The 22845-nt window shown below is 45.8% G+C and overlaps 1 protein-coding gene across 9 annotated transcripts in view; it reads right to left on the reverse strand.

Moving 5' to 3' along the window:
• RBM44 (RNA binding motif protein 44) overlaps window positions 1–22845 on the reverse strand; it is a 1911902-nt gene that overhangs the window by 307796 nt on the left and 1581261 nt on the right. The gene's annotated exons all lie outside the window — the stretch shown is intronic.

Here is a 22845-nt window from a genome sequence, read left to right on the forward strand (position 1 = left end):
CAGCATCTCTGCGCGCCGGGGGGCGGTACCAAGTGACTCCTCCCGGACGTCGTCTGCGGGCGTGACGGCAGCAACGTCACATAAGCCCCACCCCGGCGCGCCAACGTCAATTTTCATCCGAGAACTTTTTCACGCCACAACACGGAGCCATCACAAACAAAAACTGTGAGAATATGGGAGCAGTGTGCAAAAAAATCAGCTAAACAGAAAGGGAAGAAACGAATGGCGAGGAACAGAACCTTCAGGAGGAGTGCCAGGCACTATGGCACCAAAAGTCATAGAAGAAAAGAGCAGAACACAGCTACAGCTAAGCAACCCTGCAAGCAAATATGACAGCCTCCCTGGGGCAGAAAGCATGTGAAAAACGTCACAGCAGACGAAGAGGCCACCATCCACAGTCCAGAACACAAGAGTAATGACAATTTACCCCAAGACAACACCAGCAAAGGGAGGGCATCTTCTCTAAAGAGCTCAGGGCTGAGGTACAACCAAGGGACCCCAACTCAGAGGACTGCAGAGGAGTCAGAAAGTGCAAGCAATGAAAAGGAAGAAGTGCACAAGTAGGTCCCACACTGGACGACCAGGGTGCAGGGAAGAAGTACCCATGAAATCACCAACCAATCACCTAAAAGGAAGGAGTGGATCAAACAACAAAACAAAGCATCCACTAGGGAGGAAGTGAGGGAGAGTACTCCCAGAAGACAAAACCACCCAGAGGCAGGCGAGTGCAGAAGACTAAGCTAAGGATCCTTGTAGAACGGGGAGGAAGGGCGGATTGTGAAGGAATCTGCGGCCAGAATCGTCTCTACCAGATACATCGTTACCGTAGGTAAGTAACTCGTACATCTGATAGAGACTACTAGCCGCAGATTCCTGAATGTAGAATAGATACCCCAGCCATACCCAGAAGGGAGGAGGGCCTGCAAGAGAGCCTCCTAGTAGGATGAAAGACAGACCCCCCTGCAGGGGATGTATAAAGGAGATAAGAAGGGTGGCCCCAGCCAAGCAGAAGGCGAAGGGAGGCCAGGACACCCCAAGCCCAGCCAAGGTACAGGGACATCAGCCAGAAAGCCCCGGAGGGGCAGACAACGGTGGAGGAGTACCAAGGAAGAAACAATCACCCCAAAAACTCCAAGTAGAAGAGGTAAAAAAAGAGGCAAAGCCCTCCACAGGAAAACACACACAGTGAAGGGGACAGCTCAGCCGGCCACAGCATCGAGGCAGCGGACAAGGCAGGAATGGCTCCACAGCCAAGGAGGGGTGGTGTGAGAAGAAAGACTTAGTCTCGCCAGTCTCCAGCAGAAGAAGAAGCAGGAGCACAAGGACCCATGCCACAGCCCCCAGCCGCGGACCAGAAAAACCGGGCGTGCGTAGCCGGCCGCTGGTAATACCACGAATACTGAGAGGAAGGGGTCCCAGTGTATAAAGGAAGTAGTTACATACAATTTAAATAGAATTAATCAACAACAACTATTTTGATCCACAAAGTTTAATTCACAATGGGATGCAGTATATCTAATATACATCATGTAGAAAACAATCAACTGTATTTGAAGTCATACAGTGCCCCGAGGAGGGAAAAGGGACGTGATAGTGAGGAGTTAGGGAAGTGGTGGGATTAAGTGACAGTAAAATCAATCTTTTAAGCACTTATTCATGCTATCAATGGAGTAGCAACAACTTGCATACCGCATAGTGATATTGTTTGAAAGAAGGGCATACGACACAAGGTACAGTGTATATACAAAATGTTGGCGTGAGGTTGCCACAATTAAAACAAACAGTCGACGTTTCGACCCTCTTGTAGTTGCAGGATCGTTTAACCTTGCTGTGGGGTCTTCATCAGGACCATGGGGGGGGGGTTGGGGCAAAGGACCTAATGGGGGTATAATGAATTTCAAATTAGAGGGTAATAGATCAGAATTATCACATAGGTGAAGACAAACATATTTCATGGTGGTTTCATTAGATAGGTTCATATCATTAATTGGACGCGACTGCATTGCGCGAGTCCAAAACTTAACACAAGGTAAATATTCGGTTAATGCCCGAAGTTCAAAGGGGGCTTATATATGAAAGCCTAGGGAAACAGGGACTAGTACGCTTGACTGGCCATACACTTACTGACGGGGGTACCCAAGGAGAACAGGTGGTAGTCAATTAATTTGACGCGCTGAGAGGGGGTATGTACATGAAAGGCTCAGAATAGATGCGCGGCCATACATTTACTGTTGGTGATCCATAACAAGAACTAGGGCTGACTGCCAGAGGCGCTGGGATATACCAAATAATTCACAATCAACCGCATAACAAGTGTTAATAATACGCTGGGAGATGGAAGGCTGTGATCACGCATCTATAGAAATAACTAGCCGTAATTAAAAGGGCCATTAGGGGGTTAACTGTGGGTGGCGAGTCGGGGACATAGAGAACTATCTTACCGAAAGTTCGCGTCCTGCTGGTCTCAGATTTAGTGGTCAGATGGTTAAAATCGGGTGAATAGATGCTGCATCTGCGAGAATGAGCAGGCAATATATGTAATTTAAGGACTATCAAATTTACAAAATTACATGTTGCCCAGGACCGGGACTGTGAAAAAAGGCTTACCGACTGCTAGCGTCATGTTAGATCTCATGGATCGGTAATTTCAGACATCATGTGGTTTCGAGATGAGTCTGATAAGGCAAGAAAATAGGGGGTATTTAGTTTGAGGGACATTGTTGAAAGATTCATGGCGGGGAATGGCCATCGAGCACGGAATTACTTACTCGATACAACTGACTTGAAAGGCTCCGTACGCGGGTTGCTGTGCAAATGCCGCGCTTCCTCGTTTGGGAAGGGAGTCATGGTGACGGGTCACGTGGTGGCCCAAGTTAGCATAGAACTGAAGGAAAGACTTGATCGTCAGGCACGATCGATGGAACTGGGGAAAGTTCGTGTACGCTGAAGATAGTGATGTTTACAGTACAGTCAAACAGCATATATAAATATTTACAAATATCATGGTAAAATAAAGTTAGAAAGATTTTTGAAAACAAATTATTGAAAAGAAAAAAATACTTATAACGCACAGTGTACAAGTAATTAGAGCGTACCTCTCAAAAATGAGGGTAAAGGCTCAACAGTGTGTGAATATGCAAAAATTGCCTGCTTAACAATAATGTAGCCACATGAAGGCATGGTGAAAAGTAACATGACTAGTGTACAAAAAATTAAAGCGTACCTCTCAAACATGAGGGTAAAGGCTCAGCAGTTTGTGAAATAGCAGATATTACCTCTTTAACAATAATGTTGTCAATAGTATAGCCACATAGGGAATGGAGACATGGTGGGGAATAGGATATCAAAGCTAGCTTATGGGGAAAATGTCACCTCAGACTTATTAGAGTAGTGTGGCCAATTGGGAAAATGAACTATCAGATTAGTTGAGACCAGTTTCAATAGAATTGAAAAAGTACATCCATTTCAGTTCTCGTATGTTAAGGATATCAGAGATGTTGCCACCCCGTGGTCCCAGTGTTACTCTTTCGATGACCAACCATCGCAAGCTCTCTGGTGAATGGGTATTCAACTTGAAGTGTTCTACTAGAGGTGCGCCTTCGACCTCACAGCGAATCCGGCTCATATGTTGTAATAGCCGAGCTTTAATTTTTTGCTGAGTCTGCCCAATATAGATCTTATGGCATGGGCACACAATGGCGTAGATGACGTTACTGGAATTACAGTTACTGAAGGATTTGAGTTTCACAGTAAGATTGAGGTATACAAAATCCTTCGTCTGTATGGTTGAGTCACAGGCCTTACAGTGGCCACATTTGGAATGACCAATGACTGGTGGTAGGTTCCATAGGGTGTTAATCGTAGGTTGACATTCAGGGGATAAGAAAGAGTTAACGTGGTCCCTGATGCATTTAGCTTTCTTGAATGCATGAAGCGGTGTCAGGGGTTGTTTGATGTCATCAGAAACCAAATGCCAGTGTTTATTGATGATTTTTTTGATACTGTTGCTTTTGGTGTTAAAAGTGGTTACACATACAATGCGACTCTCCTCCTGGTCAGTTCTGTTTTTTGGCACTAGTAGGTTCTCCCGGGGATAGAACCAAGCCCGTTTTCGTGCCTTTTTGATCAAGCGTCTTGGATAACCCCGGCTAAGCAAGCGATTGGATAGGTCCTGAGATTCAGAGAAATAATCATCTTTAGTGGAACAATTGCGACGTATCCTAAGGAATTGCCCAAAGGGCAGGTTATCCCGAAGGGGACGGGGGTGATGACTATTGTAGGCCAATAAGGAATTTCTCTCAGCTGGTTTGCGAAATAATTTGGTGAGGAGTCTTCCAGATTCATGGTAAATGGTGACATCCAAAAAGTCTATAGAGTTACTGTCTGATTTGATTGTGAATTTGACCTGGTGAGATTGTTGGTTGAGCCAAGTGAAAAAATTGTTCAGTTGGTCTTGGCTACCATTCCAGACCAGGAGGATATCATCAATATACCTCATCCAGAGGCCTACTTGGTCTCTGAATGGGTTAAGTTGACTGAAAATGGTATCATCTTCGAATGCTGCCATATAAAGAATGGCTACGTCAGGAGCAAATGGAGCACCCATCGCTACTCCAGAGGTTTGGAGGTAGAAGTTGGTGTCGAACAAAAAGAAATTCCGGGTCATTGCGATTTTCAGCAAAGCTACAATGAACTCTGATGGTACTTGGACAGGTGCAGGACGTTTCTGAAGACAACGGGCTATCACCGTCAGGGCTTCCTGTTGAGGGATGCAGGTATAGAGGGAGACGACGTCACAAGTAACTAGTATTTGGTTGGATGGATCATAAGGTATACTTTCAGTTATGTTGATGGTGTGCATAGTATCTCGAAGGTATGATGGAGTGGCCTCTGCAAGTGGTTTAATAAAAAAGTCAATGTACTTTCCAAGAGGTTCCAAGATGGACCCACAGCCTGAGACAATAGGACGACCCGGTGGGTTTACCATGCTTTTGTGGAGTTTAGGTAGAGTATAGAGTGTTGCCAGGCGTGGGTGTTTGTTATTGAGAAAGTGAAATTCATTCTCCGACAGGAAGCCTAAATCCAATCCTTCTTGTGTTATTTCAAGGATCTCTGTTGCAATGGATCTGGTAGTGTCAGATCTCAGTAATTGGTAGCAGTTCGCATCCTGTAGTTGGCGTAGAATCTCAGATTTGTAGGCAGATAGATCCTGTATAACAATGGCCCCACCTTTGTCAGCAGGTTTAATCACGACTTGGTTGTTCTTGGCCAGTGATTGTAAGGCTATTTTTTGGGGTTTGCTGATGTTATATCGAACAAAGGTTTTGTCTTGGAGAACCCATTGTACATCGCGCCAGACAACAGCTTCATAGGCTAGAATCTGATTAGACATACTGCTGGCATAGGGAACAAATGTTGAGGGTGGTCGTAGGCCTGTGACAGATGATTTGAACTGTGTTTCCGAGTTGCGGAAAAAATACTTTAGTCGGATTTTCCGAAAGAATTTATATAGTTCAGTTCTTAACATGAAATTATCTGGATTGTATGTGGGGACGTATGATAGTCCTTTACTGAGTACTTGGATTTCGGTATTGCTGAGTGGTTGATTAGAGATGTTAATGATCGGGTTCAGGACTTCGACCGGTCCCACCGGTTCTACCAACGGTAAGTTTTGTTGCGAGTCACCCTCTCGCCATGTTGTTCCGGTTGGAATTGAACTTGTTTCGAAGGTTGGCCTCGTCCTCCATTCCAGTTGGTTTGATTCTGCTGGGAGCCACGTTGGTTCTGCCCGCGGGGCCATGAGTTGCCTCTTCCTCGTGGAGGTCGCCAAGATCCCCGGCCTTGTCCTAAAAAAGGAGGAAATTGCTGGGGTGGGTAGTTGTAGTCAAAATATTGGTATTGGTAGCTTGGGCCTGCTGTGTCCGGTTCTCCTTCGGAGCTGTAAGATGAGTCAGAGAAGGTGGGATAGTTCCGTCTACCTCTGTAGTTCCCACGACCTCTAGTGGTGAACCGGCCCTGTGTATCTTGTCGGTAATAGTCGTCCTGTAAGTATGGATATGTCTTTTTTTTATCGTATAGGCGAATATCCCGTGCCAATTTCTCAAGTTTACGATTTTGAGTAGTTAGGTCAAAGTCCTGAAGTGTAGCTTGTAGATTAGTTAGGGTATCCTTTGCGCTTGCAAAGTTAGTATCAGCAGATACCACGAAGGCAAGCGCCCAGACCAAGCCGAGCACAAGACAAGGCAAAGGCCAGGGAAGTCCAGAACAACCCCTAAAGGAAGACCGCTCCGGGCATAACCGACCCACAAAAGAAGTGGGAGCAGTCAAAAGAAAAGAGGAGAAATACATAGGACGGACGAAGCGGTCAGCCAGAATACATGAAAATACCAGGAAAATCTTAATCCCCCCTTGGAACACCAAACAGAGGACCCGGCCAACAACGCCGGACAAAAAGGGGTGGAAACACCCCAGCCTAACGCCAAAGCTGGTCAAGCAATACAGTGGATAATAAAATGACAGAACCTGGAGCAGCGCAAGCTACACCCAGACAAGAAGCAAGAAACCGCACTTGCGGTATACAGCGACGCCAGGAAAGGCGAGGAACCCGCAAGTAGAGTCCACACCCTCCCAGAGTAGGACAGAGATATACAACAGCTACAAGTACCCCACATAGGGTAAGACACGTCCCAAAGAAAACACTCTTAGGGAAAAAATCCAGCATCAGAGAACAAGAACATAAGACCTGCGGTAGGAACCACAGACGGCTTAGCAAGCAGCCAAAAATACAAATTTGCCAAAAGGGCTGAACCAGCAGCCAACAGAAGAGAGGGGTCAATCAAAGGACCCCCAGGGCACGTCAAACCACACAACATAAACGGGCCACTCAAAACACCAGATTCCAGGAAGCAGGTGGTATAACACCACCCATCAAGCTCCGGAGGATCAACAAGGCAGCCTACGGAGGGGGAGAAGGACTCTGAATGGCGGAGCCCGCATGAGTGTTAAACCTTTTGTTTAAGGGCAGGTAAACCAGACGCTCCCTAATATTCTCAGGAAAAACAGCATCCCGCAGCAAAGCATGGCGACGGAGAGCCACAGAACTGGCCGCAGCACGGCAGAGAGCATTGGCAACAAGGTGCACAGAGAATAAACGCGGCCAACTCCTGACCATCCAACACATTGTGCCATAGATCAGCAGGGGCACCCTCATGGGAGACATGAGAAATAAGGGACTCCACAGAATCCCACAGGCTGGAGGTAGCCCTGGCCAACACACACACACACAGAGTTAAAAACCTGCAAAGCAGCACAGGATAAAGCGAAGGTGTTACGCCCCCATGCATCCAACCACCAAGCCTCCCTAAACGGAGGAAACACCACCACAGGCAAGGACGGAAAAGCAGTCCGTGGAAGAGAGCCTTGAGAAGAAGGGTAGAAGGAAAGGCAGACTGGGTCGTTGCGGAGCAGGACGATGGCGATGCAGGAGCTGCTTAGGCACCGGATCACCCGTGGCAGGACGCCCCCAGAAGAGAATTGTGGATCGACGCCTCAAAAGGAAGGAACAGCTCCCGTCCACCACAGCCCTGGTGGAGAACTTCCAAGTGACTATCTGTAGGGAATGGAGTGACCGGGTGTACTGCATTTGCCATTTACACGTGATAAATTACATGTTGACCTCGATTCGATGCAATGCTCTGATCTTCCATTTTGTTGCATCGCACTTCCATTTTGTGCTGCCTTGTGCTGTAGTTACACGTCAGCAGTAACATAAACATGTTTTTCACGTAAATCTGTACAAGCTGGTGCGAGGCATCTCGAGAGGTTATGTTGTACCTTCAGCTTGCTTTCGTGCATTCTAAGCTGATCTCTAGGACAGAGGGAGGATGCGCTGTGCAAACCTCTCAAAGGCCGGAGATAGGTAAAGGAATGTCTTTTGCCTCGGCGCACCCAAACGGAATCTGGCCACGTCTGTATGGGTGGATCTGATGCAGAGATGGTGCCAGCACCTGTGAATAGATGGGCGAGAGCGCCTGCTAGAGGCTTCTCGAACATGTTGATTTAAACTATAAAAAGCGGTGTCTGTGGGGTGGAGCTCAGGAACTCAGTCTTTGGAGTGGCCGCACCCGCGGGACAACTTTGGTGCCCAGAGAGATTACTTCCTGTGCCTCAGTCTCTACAGGTTTCCCGACTTGGTGTTTTCGGTGCTTGGCCAGGGTTGTTGAAGTCTCCGGTGCAGACGCATCTGGTGAGGTGCTTTGTACATTAACTGTTTATATACCTGTATTCACAATTTCATATATATATATATGAAAAAGACTACATCTCCCAGCATACATTAATCATCTGCAATCATGTCGGCGCACCGGAAGCCATTAATTAAGGAAGTATGCGGGGGAGGTGTGGCAAGCCTTTTAAAATATCACAACAAAAAGAGAGACAGGGTAGTGGGATACTCTCGCACCCCAGTGTCAATCTCATAAACAAAACAAGAGTATTCCAAGGAAGGATAGGAGACCATCAATATGGAGCAAGGAACGACTTCACTTAAGGCGTTTTTTTTGAAAGAAAGCCCTCACTCACCACCTAGTGATGACATGCTTCATCATCGGGCCCCACAGAGGGAATCTAGCATCCCCTCTGTGTGCTGCAACGCCAGAACTACTGCGGAGCGGGTAGTGGGTAAGGACAGTGATGTGCAAAGAATATTAAGTGAGTGATGTGAGGTTTAAAATCAGTCTGTAGTGTATCAAAACAATTTTATTAGGATCACTAAGGACTTATCAATAAAATGATGTGTCGGAAATGCGTCCACAATTATTCAAGTGGTAGTTTCCTTAAGTCAGTCGACATGTTTCAGCCACGAAACGGTGTGAATTTACCTGGCATTCTTCAGGACTTTGTGTGAATAAACCCTGGCGGCATGGACTCGCTAAGGTCCACCCTAACCTAGGGACGTGAAAGTGAAAATAATTAATGAAAAAGTGCAAAAAATTAGAAAGAAAAACTGTCTTTCTAATAACTCCTGGTTTAGGAGGCTTCCGATTTTACGGTTTCTGCACCTATTAGGGAAAGAAAGGACAGAGACAAACATAAAAACAAAACATACAATCAGTTGTCTTATTGATTGCCTATTTACAGTCCAAGGTGCTCCAGTTGGTGGTATCAGAGACATCATGTGGTCGAATAACAGTATAGTTAACACCACCTTGGTCCCCAGAGTATAGAATATTATGGGTAGGTAGTGCGTAGTGCTATACGTGCTATGTACAACGCGTGATATTTACAAGGGTTGTGGGTTAAAAACGCTATCAACCTAAAATTGGGCGCGATCAGAAATCGTGCCAGAAGGTTAAAATCAGGGTAATTTCTCACTTTGATAGTGTGATAAATGCACACCATGGGTCACAGGAGGGGGGTGGAGGCGTAATCGGCACACCCTGTGGTCATCAGAAATAAACAAAGAAATAAGGTAAGGCAGATGCAACACTCAGATCGGTACTTAGCTTAGTAGGAGGTAGAAGGTTTGTGGCTCGTCTGTACTCACGCCCTCAACGCTCGGCACCCTCAGTATACCTAAGGCGACCCTCTGCTGGACCCCGAAGATGTCCGCTCGAGGTAGCGAGGACGCTTAAGTAAACACTCCGTTTCACCGCTTCCGGGTGGGCGCGGTCAACCTGCGTCAGTGCGTGCACAGCGGGCCAATCAATGCGCTGTGGGCGCCGGGAGTATCCAGCCAATGGTTGACGAAGCGTCGTTGTTAATGGCAACCAATGCTATGCGTCTACCCGAATCACTGCTGATCGGTTCCGCTGTTACTAAGTACACGGCAGTGGTGATTTTGAAAAAATGCAACGTCGCGGTATCAATTTTGGAACACACGGGACATTAACATTGGAAATGACTGGGTTTTGTTTTCTTTAGAAAAAAACGAACGAACGAATGCGGGGGCATTGTAAGAGCATTGCTTGATTGCGTGAGCCTAATGTCACAGGTACAGATAGCCTCAGGATCAGTTAAGGACAGAATTCCGCTGTTACTAAGTACACGGCAGTGGTGATTTTGAGAAAATGCACCGTTGCGGTATCAATTTTAGAGTACACGGGACATTGACAGGAAATGACTGGGTTTTGTTTTCTTAAAAAACGCACGAATGCGAGGGCATTTTAAGATAAGATGAGCATTACTGGATTGCGAGAACCTAATGTCACAGGTACAGATAACCTCAGGATCAGTTAAGGACAGAATTCCAAGGGATGTCATCGTTCATCCCCTGGAGGTGGGTCCCAAGTCTATAGACCCACCTTTGCTCTTTTTCAAACAGACGGCGATTAATGTTGGTACCAGTACCAATGTGTTCTATTATTGTCCACTTCAGATCGTTGGTAGTATGGTTGCGTTCCAGGAAATGTCTGCTCATTTTTGTGGTGGATTTTTTGCATCTAATGTTTGAGCGATGCTTGCAAATTCTCTGTTTCACTTTCCTCCCAGTCATACCCACGTAACGCAGGTTACAAGGACAGGTGACGAGATAGACCACATTCTCAGTGTTGCAATTAGTGTGAGCTCGTTGGGTCCAGGTTTTGCCTGGTTCCAATTCCAAGGTTTTAGTATGTGTGGTCAAATGGCAAACGCTACAATTGGAGCAAGGATAATGGCCCACCACTTGGGGGAGACCCCAGGCATCAGTTATTGACCTTGGTGTGTCAGTGATCGTTGGTAAAGGTCTAGTGTGGACCAAAGCTTCTTTGACGCTTCTACCTTTCTTAAAGGAGAACAATGGTTTTTCCCAGGTTTTTTTGGTACTCGTTAGGATTCGCCAGTTCCTATTGATAGATTTTTTCATTAGGTTGGATAAGGTACTGTACGTTGTTACACATGTCAGGGGGATGTCTTTATCTACATGTGTCTTATCCTCCAAGAGTACCTCCCTTGGCTGATTGCGAGCTCTCTTGTAGCCTTTGTTAAGGATTGCTGTTGGGTATCCTCTGGCCTTCAATTTGGTTGAGAGTTCGGTGGATTGTTCCTTAAAGTCGTGTAACTCGGAACAATTGCGTCTTAGACGTAGGAATTGCCCGTAAGGTAGGTTTTCTTTTAGCGGGCGTGGGTGAAAGCTGGTGTATTCCAAGAGGTTATTTTTTGCAGTCGGTTTATGGTAGGTTTTGGTTTTCAGTTTGGTTCCTGCGACCTGAATGGTGACATCCAGGAATGTTGCCTCAGTCTTGCTGATTGTATGAGTAAATCTCAAATTGGGGTCAAGGTTATTGATCCAGAGTAGAAAGGTCTGGAGGTTTTTCTCGTCGCCTGTCCATAGAATCAAGACATCGTCGATGTAGCGACGCCATGTTTGTATTGACTTGGAGAAGGGGCTAGTCGGGGGTAGGATGTATTTAGCCTCAAAGTCTGCCACATAAAGTCCTGCCACGCTCGGGGCAAAGGTGCTGCCCATCGAGGTCCCGGTGCATTGAAGGTACATATTACCTTGGTATGAGAAGAAATTTTCTTTGAGTGCCAGAGTCGCACACTGTAGAATGAAATTTTTCGAGGCTCGGTGGGTCCAGTTTGTAGAGTCAAGAGCTGCTCCCAGGACCTTGATTGTGTCGTCCTGGGGAATACTGGTGTACAGGCTCTCGATGTCGAGTGTTACAAGGGTAACAGTATTTTCGGTAAAGCTTAGACTCTCCAGTAGTTGGAGGACACTCTTGGTGTCTTCGGAATTGGCTCCTTACTCGAACCGCTCTCTCGCTTTTGCGATTTCTATCTTAAACCGTTGGTACAGAGTACGCCGACCTATCTCAAAGACACCAAGAGTCTCCTCCAACTACTGGAGAGTCTAAGCTTTACCGAAAATACTGTTACCCTTGTAACACTCGACATCGAGAGCCTGTACACCAGTATTCCCCAGGACGACACAATCAAGGTCCTGGGAGCAGCTCTTGACTCTACAAACTGGACCCACCGAGCCTCGAAAAATTTCATTCTACAGTGTGCGACTCTGGCACTCAAAGAAAATTTCTTCTCATACCAAGGTAATATGTACCTTCAATGCACCGGGACCTCGATGGGCAGCACCTTTGCCCCGAGCGTGGCAGGACTTTATGTGGCAGACTTTGAGGCTAAATACATCCTACCCCCGACTAGCCCCTTCTCCAAGTCAATACAAACATGGCGTCGCTACATCGACGATGTCTTGATTCTATGGACAGGCGACGAGAAAAACCTCCAGACCTTTCTACTCTGGATCAATAACCTTGACCCCAATTTGAGATTTACTCATACAATCAGCAAGACTGAGGCAACATTCCTGGATGTCACCATTCAGGTCGCAGGAACCAAACTGAAAACCAAAACCTACCATAAACCGACTGCAAAAAATAACCTCTTGGAATACACCAGCTTTCACCCACGCCCGCTAAAAGAAAACCTACCTTACGGGCAATTCCTACGTCTAAGACGCAATTGTTCCGAGTTACACGACTTTAAGGAACAATCCACCGAACTCTCAACCAAATTGAAGGCCAGAGGATACCCAACAGCAATCCTTAACAAAGGCTACAAGAGAGCTCGCAATCAGCCAAGGGAGGTACTCTTGGAGGATAAGACACATGTAGATAAAGACATCCCCCTGACATGTGTAACAACGTACAGTACCTTATCCAACCTAATGAAAAAATCTATCAATAGGAACTGGCGAATCCTAACGAGTACCAAAAAAACCTGGGAAAAACCATTGTTCTCCTTTAAGAAAGGTAGAAGCGTCAAAGACGCTTTGGTCCACACTAGACCTTTACCAACGATCACTGACACACCAAGGTCAATAACTGATGCCTGGGGTCTCCCCCAAGTGGTGGGCCATTATCCTTGCTCCAATTGTAGCGTTTGCCATTTGACCACACATACTAAAACCTTGGAATTGGAACCAGGCAAAACCTGGACCCAACGAGCTCACACTAATTGCAACACTGAGAATGTGGTCTATCTCGTCACCTGTCCTTGTAACCTGCGTTACGTGGGTATGACTGGGAGGAAAGTGAAACAGAGAATTTGCGAGCATCGCTCAAACATTAGATGCAAAAAATCCACCACAAAAATGAGCAGACATTTCCTGGAACGCAACCATACTACCAACGATCTGAAGTGGACAATAATAGAACACATTGGTACTGGTACCAACATTAATCGCCGTCTGTTTGAAAAAGAGCAAAGGTGGGTCTATAGACTTGGGACCCACCTCCAGGGGATGAACGATGACATCCCTTGGAATTCTGTCCTTAACTGATCCTGAGGTTATCTGTACCTGTGACATTAGGTTCTCGCAATCCAGTAATGCTCATCTTATCTTAAAATGCCCTCGCATTCGTGCGTTTTTTAAGAAAACAAAACCCAGTCATTTCCTGTCAATGTCCCGTGTACTCTAAAATTGATACCGCAACGGTGCATTTTCTCAAAATCACCACTGCCGTGTACTTAGTAACAGCGGAATTCTGTCCTTAACTGATCCTGAGGCTATCTGTACCTGTGACATTAGGCTCACGCAATCAAGCAATGCTCTTACAATGCCCCCGCATTCGTTCGTTCGTTTTTTTCTAAAGAAAACAAAACCCAGTCATTTCCAATGTTAATGTCCCGTGTGTTCCAAAATTGATACCGCGACGTTGCATTTTTTCAAAATCACCACTGCCGTGTACTTAGTAACAGCGGAACCGATCAGCAGTGATTCGGGTAGACGCATAGCATTGGTTGCCATTAACAACGACGCTTCGTCAACCATTGGCTGGATACTCCCGGCGCCCACAGCGCATTGATTGGCCCGCTGTGCACGCACTGACGCAGGTTGACCGCGCCCACCCGGAAGCGGTGAAACGGAGTGTTTACTTAAGCGTCCTCGCTACCTCGAGCGGACATCTTCGGGGTCCAGCAGAGGGTCGCCTTAGGTATACTGAGGGTGCCGAGCGTTGAGGGCGTGAGTACAGACGAGCCACAAACCTTCTACCTCCTACTAAGCTAAGTACCGATCTGAGTGTTGCATCTGCCTTACCTTATTTCTTTGTTTATTTCTGATGACCACAGGGTGTGCCGATTACGCCTCCACCCCCCTCCTGTGACCCATGGTGTGCATTTATCACACTATCAAAGTGAGAAATTACCCTGATTTTAACCTTCTGGCACGATTTCTGATCGCGCCCAATTTTAGGTTGATAGCGTTTTTAACCCACAACCCTTGTAAATATCACGCGTTGTACATAGCACGTATAGCACTACGCACTACCTACCCATAATATTCTATACTCTGGGGACCAAGGTGGTGTTAACTATACTGTTATTCGACCACATGATGTCTCTGATACCACCAACTGGAGCACCTTGGACTGTAAATAGGCAATCAATAAGACAACTGATTGTATGTTTTGTTTTTATGTTTGTCTCTGTCCTTTCTTTCCCTAATAGGTGCAGAAACCGTAAAATCGGAAGCCTCCTAAACCAGGAGTTATTAGAAAGACAGTTTTTCTTTCTAATTTTTTGCACTTTTTCATTAATTATTTTCACTTTCACGTCCCTAGGTTAGGGTGGACCTTAGCGAGTCCATGCCGCCAGGGTTTATTCACACAAAGTCCTGAAGAATGCCAGGTAAATTCACACCGTTTCGTGGCTGAAACATGTCGACTGACTTAAGGAAACTACCACTTGAATAATTGTGGACGCATTTCCGACACATCATTTTATTGATAAGTCCTTAGTGATCCTAATAAAATTGTTTTGATACACTACAGACTGATTTTAAACCTCACATCACTCACTTAATATTCTTTGCACATCACTGTCCTTACCCACTACCCGCTCCGCAGTAGTTCTGGCGTTGCAGCACACAGAGGGGATGCTAGATTCCCTCTGTGGGGCCCGATGATGAAGCATGTCATCACTAGGTGGTGAGTGAGGGCTTTCTTTAAAAAAAAACGCCTTAAGTGAAGTCGTTCCTTGCTCCATATTGATGGTCTCCTATCCTTCCTTGGAAGCCTTTTAAAATGCCAGCGAACACGGCCTCTGATGAGAAGCACCAAATGCTTTGAAACGTGTCAGGCCAGGAACTGAATGCGGGGAGGGGAAGCCGCTTGCCTTTTCAATAAAACGTTGTCACTTTACCTGCCTGCGGAGTGCGGTCCTGCATCTGGGGAATCTTGTTGTGAATACATAATCGCGGCGCTGCCAGGCCGCGGGGACGACGCACCACCGTAAATCAACACGGACCGAGAGAAGTGAACCATTACTTCTTGATGGACGCAGCAGTGAAATAATTCAAGGCAAGTGAAGTTCTCTCCTGGAGCCCACTGGAGGGCTGAAGATTAATGTTCCCAAATCGTGTGAACTGACAAACCCACTGTTGGGTGTAAATGGGCTGAAAAAGACTACATCTCCCAGCATACATTAACAATCACCTGCAATCATGTCGGCGCACTGGAAGCCATTAATTAAGGAAGTATGCAGGGGAGGTGTGGCAAGCCTTTTAAAATGCCAGCGAACACGGCCTCTGATGAGAAGCACCAAACGCTTTGAAACGCGTCAAGCCAGGAACTGAATGCGGGAAGGAGAAGCCGCTTGCCTTTTAAATAAAAAGTTGTCACTTTACCTGTCTGAGGAGTGCGGTCTTGCATCTGGGGAATCTTGTTGCGAATATATTGCATTCTGGGAGTCGTGGTGCGCAGATACACAACGCGCCACAACAGGTGAGAGGAATCTCATGGGGGAGGAGCGGAGTGGCGCCTACATCAACAAGCGGCAGGTGGGCTTTTCGAGACATTTCATTTGGTGTTGGGCGCTGAGGAAGGCCACTGCGCCGAAATGCAACCGCCGCCACCAGATTGCCATTTGTTTGATTAAAGCCCCTCCTTACACTTCCCCTCTGGGCTGCTGCGTCTTTTCTTCTTTGAGGAGGGACTTTCCTGTACATATTCAAGCGCACAGCCAGAGGCGCTTTGCAGCGAGCCCCTGTCATTTCCTGGGTCCGGACTTCACTGGCCGAAAAAAGCCTCATGACTTTTTGCTTCTGTTTCCAGAAATGGACTGGTCCGGTACCCGTCCCCCTTGCAGGGTGATCCGGAGTGGTTGAGGTTACCTACCTCTCTTTGGGCACACGCCCCTGCTCTACACTTCGTTCTGCTGGAGGGACTGACAGTTAAAGGGGACACAAGGAGTGATTTTATTCAAGAAACAACCCGAATCAGCCTTCCAACCCTGCCGCTTATTTCCCCGCCACCGACTTATCACACCACTTGGAACAACAGTTACCCTTCCCCGTTACACCAACCCGGATTGCGAGAACATGTTGCATTCTGGGAGTCGTGGTGCGCAGATACACAACGCGCCACAACAGGTGAGAGGAATCTCATGGGGGAGGAGCGGAGTGGCGCCTACATCAACAAGCGGCAGGTGGGCTTTTCGAGACATTTTATTTGGTGTTGGGCGCTGAGGAAGGCCACTGCGCCGAAATGCATCCGCCGCCACCAGATTGCCATTTGTTTGATTAAAGCCCCTCCTTACACTTCCCCTCTGGGCTGCTGCGTCTTTTCTTCTTTGAGGAGGGACTTTCCTGTACATATATATATATATATATATATATATATTTATTTCTTGGATTCTTCTCGCCCCTCAGCTTGGCAATTGAAGTCACGGCACAGCAACAGGTAAGTTTGAACAAAAGTTTATTTACACACCATGTGCAAAAATAATAGTGCAACGATTAGGACGGCCTACGCGTTTCGGCTACTACAAGCCTTCCACTGGACCATAGAGTCCTTTCTGTCTAGACCATTTTATAAAGTGCAATGTGCAGTAAAGAAGTAAGTCCCCTCCTCCATTTCCATTAAAAAGTCTAGGCTGTCAACCTTGTATTTTTACAACAAAAGTTATCGCCATTTTGGTCAGTTTCAAGGTGCATTGCACCTATGGTCCACAGATCGATTTAAACATAACTGTAAAGTACTAATTTGTTATATTGATCACGCATTCCATTTACATATTTACAGTCTATATATACTAAATGATTTTCCATTTCCAAAGGAGCGATGTATTTACCCATAAGTTGTTATTATTACTGTTACTGCAGTGGTGGCAAGTAAAGTACTACAGACTCACCCTGTATTGCAGTTCAAATAGTATCACAAATTATAGAGTATACCTTGGCTGTACATATTTTTACATTATTTACAACAGTGATTCAGTCCTCTTTCATTTTCAATTCCCATCTCCTTAAGTGTGCATATCAATCTATTTTGCAAACAATTACACAGTTTGGTGTTTCGTCTGGTAAGTGGTTCAGATTTGTGAAGTACATACTATATTGGTACTCATTATGGAGTGGTTTAGATTACAAATTACACTGAATTTTTTAATTTTTTTTAATTTTTGTTAACATATATGTGCAGTTTAGTTGTTTGTCACTAAGCCTCTTTGGAGAAACCATTAGTATACATTTTGATCAGACTGATGGCGATATTACGTTTTTAGGTGACCACACAATTTCGCAGAGGTCAAGAACCAATTACGGACAGGTATTCAGATTTAGCAAGCATTTTTGAGCAGGCATTATTCAGCATCACACTAGCTTCACAGGTGTACGTATAATTCGGCATCCAAATTATGCCCAAAGGGATGCTCAGTGCCCATTGCCAGAATCATTCGCGATTCAAGTTTGCGTAGCATTAAAGTTTGATCTCCCCCTCTCTCAGAAAGTTTGCATAGTTTTATTCCAGCATATTTAAGCAAGCTTGGATTTGATTGATGGTATTTGGCAAAGTGTATTGCCATGGGGTAACTAGTGTCCACATTTTTGATCGCTCTTAGATGTTGTAAGATTCTAAGTTTTAGTTAGTTGATCGTACTTCCTATATATAGTTTTTCGCAAGGGCACGATAGTCTATATACCACACATTTTGATTCACATGTTATGTGGTCCCTTATTTTTTCAATCCGTCCACACTGTAGTTTGTATTCTGTTAAGTTCGTGCCATGTTCACAGGCCTTACATTTGAAACATTTCCAAAATCCCGGTGTTGTGAGCCATGCAGTTTTCTTAGGGACTTTTAATTGCAGGTGACTTTGAGTCAAGATGTCACCTAATGATGAAGTTTTTCTGTAACAGATACTGGGGTGAAGAGTCAGGTTTTCCTTTAATGTGTCATCAAGCATTAAAATGTTCCAGTTTCTATTTAAGGCTTTTTTAAGTTCCAGACTTTGATTGTTATAGTCGATGATTATTCTTGTAATGTTCTCATTTCCCATCTCGTCTGGATTCTTGTCCTTTTTGTTGTTTTTATTCTCTCTAGGTAGGAGGAGATATTTTCTTTCTTTCAGATTCACCCTTTCCTTTGCAGATGTGATTACTTCCATGGGGTAGCCTCGTTCTTGAAATCCTATGCACAGTCCATCAATTTCCTTTATTAGGTCGACATCTTCCGAGCAATTCCTTTTGGCTCTTAACATTTGGCCATATGGAATGCTCCACTTGAGTTTTTTCGGGTGTCCACTATTTGCGTGCAACAAACGGTTACAGGACGTTGGTTTTCTGTGGATTTTTGTACACAGCTTGTCATTTTTGATGAAAACTTCAACGTCAAGAAAGATCAAGGCAGTTGCGCTTATTGATGAAGTGAAGTGAAGATTAAGGTTATTGTTCTCCAATGAATTTATGAACACTTGCAGTTCGTTGATGTTACCTTCCCAGATTATGAATAAGTCGTCTATAAAACGACACCAGAATTTAATTCTTGATTCCTGCTTCTTTTCTTGTTCCAGTACTTCAGTCTCCCACATGGCCATTAGGAGATTAGCATACGTGGGCGCAAATGATGTCCCCATCGCGGTACCTTGTTTTTGTAGGTACAGGTTGCCCAGGAATAGAAATGCATTATGTGTTAAGCAGTACATAAGCATTTCTATAAGCATTGCTGAGTGTTCCAAATGGCTGATGGATCTTGTCTCAAGGATTTTTTTGACGGCCTTTATCCCATCTGTATGGCGTATCGCAGTATATAGTGATGTTACGTCTATACTTGCCATCAGGTAGTTGGATTTCCAATTGATTCCTGAGATTTTATTGAGGAAGTCCATTGTGTCTCTTAGATAAGACGGTAGTATCGACACATAGTTCATCAGAAAAATGTCAATGAATCTCGAGGTGTTTTCAAGTAATGAGCCAATGGAGCTCACAATCGGTCTACCTGGAGGTCTTGTAAGGGCTTCGTGTACTTTTGGTAGAAAGTAGATTGTGGCTGTTATGGGATTGTCCGTCTTAAGGTAGGAATATTCATCAAAGTCAATAAGACCTCTTTCCTTCCATGCCAATAAAAGAGAATGATATTAATTTTTCCAAGTTTCCAATAGATTATCTCTTAATGGCTCATAGTGGTCTTTGTTTTCCAATTGTCTTTTTGCTTCTGCAATATAGTCTGTTGTGTTTTGTACCACGATGTTTCCACCCTTGTCGGATGATTTGATTATAATTGTTGGGTCATTTTTCGATTCAGATATTGCACTAAATTCCTCAGATGTTATGTTATTCCTCATGTTCTTATTCTTTTTCATATTCAAATTCCACGGTTTCCCTGAGATTTTTGTAATTTCCTCAATCATCACTTCATGGAAAAGGTCAATTTTATTCCCAGGCGGGAGTTGTGGACAGAATCTGGATTGTCTCTTGAGGCCACTCTCTCCTCCTCTGTTTGTACTTGTTCCCATTTGTTTGCAAAATTCAATGTCATTTAGGAGTGAGTCTGTGGTTCCTGTTTGTTCCAATGGCGATGTTTCCTCCATTGATGCTAATGTTTTTATCGCTGGTAGATCCCTGTGTCTTATGGGGGATAGTTCTTCCACACCCCTGATCATCAATGGTTTGTTCTTTTTGTTTCTTTCAGCGAAATATTTTCTGAGTTTTACTTTGCGGCAAAATTTGTACATATCAATTCTTACATTGGGGATATCCATGTTTTTGTTTGGGCAGTAAGAGAGTCCTTTATTCAATAGTTGAATTTGTGTGTCTGATAGTTTCTTTGTTGAGAGATTTATAACAATATTCTCAGATATTGCTAACTTCATATTTACTATTTTTGCTTTCCTTTGTCTCTCTTTTGTTTTGTTGCGTCGTCTGCCCCTCCTTGTTGTGCCTTTGTTGTTATATATATATATATATATATATATATATACACACACACACACACACACACATAGTGTGGTGTATTCACTGTTTATTGCATTTCACTCGGTGCCTAAGAATTTACTTGCTTCAGTGACTTATTGCCTTTGCCCTCAATATTAATAAAGCTCATTTTACCTCCAGAGGAGTGTTGGAGTTTCTGTTTGAGTAAGTGGTGAGCGTAAGTTCAGATTATGCAAGTGGGCAAAGCAATACACCGGGTCACCCATACGCAAAATGCCAGCAGCAGTGGAGATAGCCCGGACAAAGGCAACACTGGCCTCCGTAGGGCGCCGCGGAGGAGAAAGCAATTCCCCCTTCCCCAAATTCAGCTATGAGGTGAAGCGGGCTGCCCCGGAATGGTGGGGGATCCACGAACGAGTGATGAACCTGAGGGGCCACCGGGGAAGCCGTGGGGGAACCAACCGCAAGCTGCAGAAAAAAGGGTCAGAGGATTTAGGCTGTGGGAAGAGGAAGAGGCCAGTAGATGACAAACCTCCGGAGAGGAAGGAGCCTCAGGAGACGAATCAAGGATCCGACGCCGGCACGGCGCCATAGAATCCACCACAGGCGCCGGCTCGACGTCGGCCGGAGCCAAGTCGACCTCCACCACAACGTGCTCCCTAGGAGAATGGGGCGGATTCGGAGACGGTTCGGCCAAGTAACGGCGCTGGCTCAAACTCACTCGGAGCAGCTGCCCGCCTAGAGGACCGAGAGGGACTCGGGATAGCACCACAAGCACCAGCCTCCCACCCGCGTCGCCGGTTCGGCATCTGGTGAGGCAGCCGGCTGCTCAGAGGGCCGAGGGGAACTCGGGGACAAGCCCTAAATACCGGCGACATCCTTTGACGCCACAGGGAGCCCCATAGGGATTTACAGTGAGGCAGGGGCGCCACGTGTCAGAGAATGGAGCCCCGAAGGACTACCCCTTGACAACACCACCCTCCTACAACCTGAAGCCGAAACCTTCGGCGCTGGAGCTTCAGCCGACTCCTTGGAAGGCCCCGCGCGAGGCAAGTGATTCGCGGGCATCTCAGGAGGTGAAGGAGGGGTCACAGAAGCCTGCAGAGCCGCAGCGTAGGCTGTCATTTGGGCCCTTGTCGCCCCAACGCTGGGTAGGGTGGCGACTGGCAGGGGAGCAAGTCCCAAGGGTAACCCGCGGCCTCCGCCGAACAAGGACAAGAGCTCAGAGACAAGCTGCAGGACCTACCAGCTGGTGAGCGACACCCTTGGGGCCGTGGCGCAGGGCGATGCCGCAGATGGAATTAGCGGTTCCTGGTTTCTGAGGTAGGGGACGGATGCTGGGACGACACGGACCTGGACAAGTGGTCGACAGCAATTTCATGCGGCACTCCCGCCAGGACTTCGGTTTGAGGTGCTGACAAGCTTCGCAGTCCGTAGAGTCATGGTGCTCGCCCAAACACCACATACAGATAGGGTGAGGGTCCGTCGCCGACATCTGACGTGCACAATCAGTACACGTATTGAAGCCCTAAGGCATTCGCAGACTGTTCCTCGAAGCAAGGCGTGAAAAGGAGGCCTGAAAATAGGCCAGGACACGATCCAGATCCGCGTTGCACGCGGGAAAAAGAAAAACTGCCGTTGGCGCGCAGGGGTGGGGCTTATGTGACCTTGCTGATGTCACTCCCGTGGACGACGTCAGGGCGGAGTCACATGGTACCGCCCCCAGGGTCGTAGAGATGCGGTGGCAAAGAACATTTTACGGATCCAGTCTTACGTCTGGGGATAATTCTACATTGAGGAATCTGCGGCTAGTAGTCTCTATCAGATACAATATGCTTGCTAGTATTGGATCTAAATATTCGGAGCACAACTTAGGTCTTATACCAAGATTTAAGCATAGTGGGCAAATCCATAAACCCCTTGGATTAAAATCGATAGGGCGAACAAATGGACATGTTCAATGATGTTGGCACAATAATTACAAGTGGTAGAAACATCTTAGCAAGAGTGCCAGTCAATAGCAAAAGCCTGTACAGGTAAAATTCCAACTCTGAATTTAACAGAGACATTTCACAAAAGAACTTTAATATCATCCAAGTAGGATTCAAATTTAGGTGAGAGATTTTGGCACAGAACTTTAATATCATCCAAGTAGGATTCAAATTTAGGGGAGAGCTTATAGCACAGGAATGAGTAAGAGATTGCCACTCTTAGTTGATGGATGCCATTGCCCCGTGACAAATTTCCAGCAAGTTTTAAGATACTTTTCTTTGTTTGCTAATAAAGAATCTTGCCACATCTGCCATCTAATCGATAGAGCCAGGATTTCACACGGTGTAACCACCTTATATTTAGATTTACATCAAGTTCAATAACCATATGCAGTTCAACTCTTTGGAGTTCTAGCCCATAGTTGGACCACAATCTTACCCAAAAGAGAAAAGGCCTCAAGAGGCAAGATGGTTAATGCTTTTAATTCCAGTGTCAAATATCAGAGGTAAATTTGGAAAGCTTTCAGGGAGATTTAATAGAGATGAACAAGTTACTTACCCTCGGTAACGATATATCTGTAAGAAACATTAGTTAGTGATGAATTCTTTACCTTAGAATATCCCCCAGGCGTCAGACTGGATCCGGAAAGTTTTCGTCAGCAGTACCTCTGCGCGTCGGAAGGTGGCGTCAGTCGGCTACGCGTCCGT

Source organism: Lissotriton helveticus, chromosome 3_1, assembly GCF_964261635.1.
Source record: "Lissotriton helveticus chromosome 3_1, aLisHel1.1, whole genome shotgun sequence".
NCBI lineage: Eukaryota > Metazoa > Chordata > Amphibia > Caudata > Salamandridae > Lissotriton > Lissotriton helveticus.